Source organism: Octodon degus, unplaced genomic scaffold (assembly GCF_000260255.1).
Source record: "Octodon degus isolate 3935 unplaced genomic scaffold, OctDeg1.0 scaffold00107, whole genome shotgun sequence".
Taxonomy (NCBI): Eukaryota; Metazoa; Chordata; class Mammalia; order Rodentia; family Octodontidae; genus Octodon; species Octodon degus.
In genome coordinates this window covers 6,678,968-6,685,577 of record NW_004524683.1, presented here as the reverse complement: position 1 = coordinate 6,685,577, position 6,610 = coordinate 6,678,968, and positions in this window count along the sequence as shown.

Below are 6,610 nucleotides of genomic sequence, written 5' to 3'. Positions count from 1 at the left end.
CCCCCAGCCCTCCCCATTTCTTAGGCAGCACGGAGAGGTTGAGCAACTGGCAGAGTAAAGGGTGGAGGCAGAGTTCATGCTGACCAACCCAGCAGGTCCCGCAGCAGGAAGACCACTCCATACTTTCCAGGCATGACTTCATTTCTGAATTTCATTTTCCTTGTTGGTAGAAGGCAGGAGATAGCTGTGTAGCCCTCACAGTGATGTTTGTGAGGATTAAATGTCATATTTCCTCCTTGCACTTCTGTGTGGCTGTTCTTTCTATTTCTCTCTGCCCCTGGAAGCACACTGGCCCCATCACTGAGCAGACTTAAGTCAGGGTTCCAAATGCAAGAGTCTTTATAAACTGTGCCGCCACAATTTTCAGGAATGGAAGAGACTTCATGCTGATTCCTGGTCACCTGGGAACTTAGCAGAAAAGCCAATTCTTGGGCCCCACCTCAGGCTTACTAAGTCAGAGATTCTGAAGGTGAGACCAGCATTATGTTTTAATCGGCCTTCCAGGTAATGTCACACGTGTGCGCGTGCACGCGCTCGCGCACACACACACACACACACACACACACACACACGAGACTGACTGCTTTATTTACAGCCCCAATCTATAGCAAAACAAGTAAGCAGACAAGCAAACATCAAAAGGGCCAGAGCAAATTCACTCTGCATATTAAGAAAGCACTGTAGGGGCCAGGGAGATGGCTCAGTAGAATAAGTGCTTGCCTGGCAAGTACAAGCAAGCGCAAGGGCCTGAGTTCAATCCCCAGTTCACCGCACTTTTTTTTTTTTGGCGTGGGGAGGATCTACAGGGTGTTCAGCGTCTCACTACTAGATCAGACTCATAGTGATTCTCCTGTTTACAGCCTCCCAAGTGCTGCCCATTCTCAATTGCCGTCTCAGCATGCCCCGGGGCGGGACCGCTGTCACAGCAGGCCCAGGGAAGGAAGCCCTTGCCCCTGCTCTTTCAGCGCTTTAATGCACTGAGCTATTTGGCCGGCCCTAGCACTGTACTTTCTAATGTCTCAAGGTTTTCTCTTTCCTCAGCCCATGTTGCTTCCAGAAACACACAGAAAACCAAAGCCGATTCCTTAATGTGCCTTCCCTGAGGAGGGATGATTGTGCCCATGTTTCTCTATTCTCAGAAGCAGAGAACACTGTGGACCCTGACATGTATGGTTTTTTGAGAGGGACAGCACTTGTGAAGCCAGCCACCAGCTCTCTGCATAGCAAATAGTTGTTCTTGGCCACTGAGAACAGCTACATACCTAAGAGGGTGGGCTCCTGAAGAGGGCTGTATGTGCTGAGCACCCATCCCATGCCTGCTCCATGCTCGTGTTTCTGTCCTCTGTTCCTGCACAGGAACCCACCCTGGCTGCTGGTGTGACCCGGTGCTAGAAGTGAGAAAGTAGGAACATCTAGCTGGTTAACACACAAGCCAGTTTGGCACCAGTAATATTTGTTACTTTGGGGAAACTACCTTAAAAATTTTTAATATGCTGCGTATCATTGTGATAAGTCCTGGCTTAAATCATGGTGACCCTCAAAAATATAAACAGAAGCAAGAATTGGGCAAAAAGATGCTCAAAGTTTTGTCAGGGAAATACAAATTAAAGCCACACCCCATTAAAATGGTTAAACTTTGATCTGGGTGTGGTGGCACGTGCTTGTAATCCTAGCAGTTGGGAAGCTGAGGCAGGAGGATTGCTGTGAATTAGAACTCAGACTGGGCAACATAGTGAACTCAAATTCAACCTGAAACACACAGTGAGACCCTGTCTCAAAATAAACAAGCAAAGAAACAAACTAAATGGTTAAAATTTGAAAGACTGGCAATACCAAGAATTTATGGGGTGTAAATCAACTGTAATTCTCAAACACTGTTGAAAGGAATGAAAAATTTATTCAAATAGTTCGGAGAAGTCTTTGCAAATATATAGTTTATAAACATGTGTTTACCAGGAGAATTAAAAATATCTATCACAAGAACAGTTGTACATAAATATTTATAGTAGTTTTATTCATAATAGCAAAAAGTGCCAGGTGTGGAGGTGCACCCCTGTAATCCCAGCACTTGAGAGGCTGAGACAGGAGGATTGCCATGAGTTTGAACCCATCCTGGGCGACTTAGTGAGTTCAAGGCCAGTATGAACTCCATAGCTTTGTAAAAAAAAAAAAAAAAAAAAAAAATTAACATAATAGCCAAATGCTAGAAACCATTCAAATATCTGTCAACAGGTGAATGGATAAATAAATTGTGGTAGACTCATGCAGTAGAATACTACTCAGCAACGAAAAAAGAACAGTGAGAACAATGTTTTTATTTATTTTTACTTTTATGTTTTCATAGTTCAGGGAATTGAACCCGAGATCTGTGCACTGATCTACATTTCTGGCACCTTTTCACTTTTTATTTTCAAACAGGGTCTTGCTAAGTTGCTGCATTGCTCAGGCGGGACTATCCTCCTGCCTCAGCCTTCCAGTGTGCTAGGATTACAACCATGCACGGCCACACTAGGCAAGCTTATCCGATATTCTTGAAAGAAGTAATAATAATGTTATTGTGACCCCTACAGGGTCCCTACTATTAGGTACTTTGAAAGTTCATTGTGGCCTAATTTTTATTTTAAAAATGAAATGAATTTTTTTCCATGAGATTCTTGGTTATTTTGCTTGACATAAGAGAAAAAAAAAAAGATAATCCTTAAAACAGGTCAGGTGCAAAAAAGAGTGTATAACTCCATTCATATGAAACTCTAGAAAAGACAGAAGTAAATCTTTAGTGACAGAGTCAGGCCAGGATAATGGAAGGGTTGTGACTACTAAGAAATGCAAAGAAGCTTTCTGGGGAGGGGAAACAGTCTTTATCTTAATGTGGCTGTAGTTATATAAGCACATGGATTTACAACCTGAACATTCGAAGCTAAAGCAGGAGCCTTTTTCTTTCCTTTTCTTTTTTTCCTTTTTGGCGGAACTGGGGATTGAACTCAGGCCCTTGCACTTGCCAGGGAAGCGCTCATTCCATTGAGCCATCTCCCCGGCCCCAGGTGCCTTTTATTGTAGATAAATCCTGCCTTAATAAAGGGGCAACATGCAGTGCTTGTGGCCCTGCCTCTCTCTCACCTTGTCAAAGGAGCCTTCCCCGGTCCACCTGCCCTGTCCTGCATTGGTGTCACCTCTCCTCTATCTTGGTGCCCTGACTGGCTTTCCCTGGACCCTCCATCAGCCCAATCTATGCTGCTTAGAGCCATGCATGTGGTTTTAGGGAAAGATTGAGGATAGAGAACAACTGAACAGTCAGTGTTCAGGTGAGTGACAGGGGCAAGCAGGGTCCCTTCTTTCTCTGACCCTCAGTTTCCCTATCTGTACAAGGATAGGGAGTACCTCACCTCTGAGCATCTCTCACTGGAGGGTAGAGGGGAATTTTCAAAGGTGACATTAAAGAGATGTCTGGCTGTGGCAGGTGGCCTCCCCTTTCCAAGCCTGGGGTCTTGGGTACATAGCTCGGAGCCCATTCCACAGGGCAGAACCTCGTAGGTGTTAAGGATGCACGTCTGCTTGTCAGGCAACCCTCAGCTACAGCCTTCCTCAATTACAGTACTATGCCTCAGTTTCCCCATTTCTAAAACATGTATAGAAGTAATGCATGATTCACTGGGTTTTTTGTTTTGTTTTGTTTTTGTTTTTTCGGAACCGGGGATTGAACTCAGGCCCTTGTGCTTGCCAGGGAAGCACTTATTCCACTGAAACATCTCCCTGGCCCCTTCACTGGGTTTTTTGAAACCCAGTTATCTGAGGCATGTATACAGTGCTTAGCAATATTTAATAAATAGAAGCTATAGTTTTTATTGTAAGCATGTGATCCACCCCCAGCCCTATAATCTGGCTAAGGATACTGAGATGGAGAAGACAAAGACACAAGCAAACCATTACAGTGCAGCTTAACATGTGTGCTCTACAGCAGAGGCATTTGGAAAACACTTTGGGAACCCAGGAGAGGCTGTGTGTGCATGTGTGTGTGCACGTGTGTGTGTGCTCATTCTGGCAGGGAAGGGTCAGGCAAGGCTTTAAAACTTCTGGTGTCATCTGCTCATCTGCTTTGGACTGTCAGTAGCAGGGGCAGATGGTAGGAAAGAACAGAACAAGTACAAAGGTCCCATGGTGGGGCATGAGGGCACGTGTGGGGACAGTGAGATGCTGAGGAGAGTGTGGCTCCAAGTACATGGAGGGGCATTGCGGGTGGAGTGGGACTGTCAGATCAGGAATAAGAAAACCCACACCCACCCAGCTCCACTCATCGTTTCCCTTTATTCCCTATTTACTAAAGATGTGCTTGGGCACAGAGGAGTCCAGGCATTCTGCAGCTTGCAGCTCTCAACAAAGCAGAAGTTCCTTCTTTTGCTGCCATGTTTCTTAAACGTCCCCAAAACATGGGCTGATCACATCAGCTAGGTCTGTGCTTCGAGGCCCTCTGAGGTGGGAGCTTGTTGATGGTGTCACTGGGCATTAGAGCAAATGTATGGTGAAGAAATCAGAAGAAGAAAGATGGAGCTGTAGGGAGACACAGAGGAGGGCGAACTACAGGACAGGAACCTGGGCTGTGAACTTGGAGGAAGAGGAACTAGCCAGCCCACCTGGCCCTAGAAACCAGCCACTGAAAAGTGTGAAAGTATATCCTATATGACCCAGAGGACAGATAAATGGTTCCATGATTGTGCATTAATGAACAAAGGCCCCTTCTGAAGAGGGGGTAGCCTTACTGGAGGTGGCAGATGCTCCATGTCTCCACAGATATGTTGGGAAGGGAGAGGGTAGGGAGGGGTATGTAGACTCATAGCCCTGCTCCTTCAGGGCCATCAAAGGCCTACAGCAAGTCATTCATTAAGAGTGACTCTTCAAGCCAGGACCATGACCTGAAGTCACCTCATCAAGGCATTGTGTAGGCTTCAGGGATCCTAAGTACATGCCCATCAGTCATCTCCCATGAGGGAAAGAGGGGACAAATGGGAGTCTCAGACCAGGGCCCTGGAGCCACGCAAGTCAGGCATCAGCTTGGGTTTACCACTTACATCATTTACCACGTGACCTTGGGCATATCACTTAACATCTGAGTTAGGATAACTGTGACCTGATGCTCAGATTAAGATCATGGGCTCAAGAACTACACAACCAGGATTGAATCCTGACTTCTTGTATTGACTCTGTGACCTTAATTTATATAACCACCTGTTCCTAAATTCTATAGTATCCTAATTTCTACTCTATAAAATGAGGCATAATAGTGCATACATCATACCACCACTGTGAAGAATTAGTGGATTAATGAATGTGACAGACTGAGGCATAGCAGTGAGTTCAGTGAGGACTAGCTGCTGGTGTTAGGTCCTTGTTGTGACTTGATTCAGTGAAAGAGGGTAGGTAGCAGGGCTTTCCCCAGGGATCCCAATAATAACAATGCAGCCAACAGTACTGGCCCCAGAGCAAGCAGTTTCTGGTCTTCAAAGAGACACCAGAATAACATCACCATTCTTCCCTCCATGGTGGATTGACAACTGGTAGGCAAGTAGACAGAAACTGAACCAGTGTGGTGCCAAGTGTTGAAGGCCCACCTAAAGATTGTTGCCAACAACATGCAAAGGAGAACTGGAAAGGAAGAGGTAGGGCTATCAGTTCTTCTGGAGGAGTTTGTCATGCTGGCTTTCCTGATAGGAACTCAGTTGTCTCATTGTCCAAGGAGCTTGGGACCTTGCTGTCACTGAGGATGGCTGAGGACTGCTCAGCCTGCTGGCACAGATTCTTCATCCCACTGGCACAGACCTAATTTTCACCACTTACCTTTGGGCCTTCCCAGCACAGATCCATGAAACAGACTCTTGGCCTCTAGTTGGTTCATGGGGGCACTGTCATGAGCTCTAGGTCTTCAGCTGGACTCATACAGGACATTGCCATGGGATTCGGGCCCTCAACTGGATTCTTTGGGTCTCTATTGTATGGACAGATTTCCGGCACTCTTTTGTATTTGACTCTTTGGGTGACTATTATAAAATAATAAAATAGTCCCATAAATTATGTATCCTGTATTAAATTGTTTTCCCTGAAAACCCTGCTGACAACAATATCCTTATTTTAGTGTCCTGGATCTGGACTTTATAGCTCACTGCAGGCCTTTGCATCTGCCTCTGGCCAGAGCTCTGTGGTTACACTTCTGAGCGTCTGTGTGTGAAGCTGCACGCTTGCTCTGCTGCCTTGAAGGGCTGCTGCGAGGCCTCAGTGAAGACTGAGTAGGGCTCTGCTCAGTGGTGGATGATTTGATCCTACACATGTCTGAGCGTGCATAAACGTATGCCTGCGATGGCAAGGTTGAGCAATGCCTTCTCACTTGCATTGTGCTGCTAAGAGAGAGTTTAGCACAAGACCCCTCACATAACAGCATGTGGCAGACCTGTGCCATGTAGCTCTTCACTGGATGAGGGGATCATGTCTTCTGGTCCCTTCTCTTGAGGAGCTCCTAGCTGGGGACACATAACCAACATGCAATCTGGCTGCAATGCAATCAGTTCTTTAAGAGTGTAGGATCTCTCTCTCTCTCTCTCTCTCTCTCTCTCTCTCTCTCTCT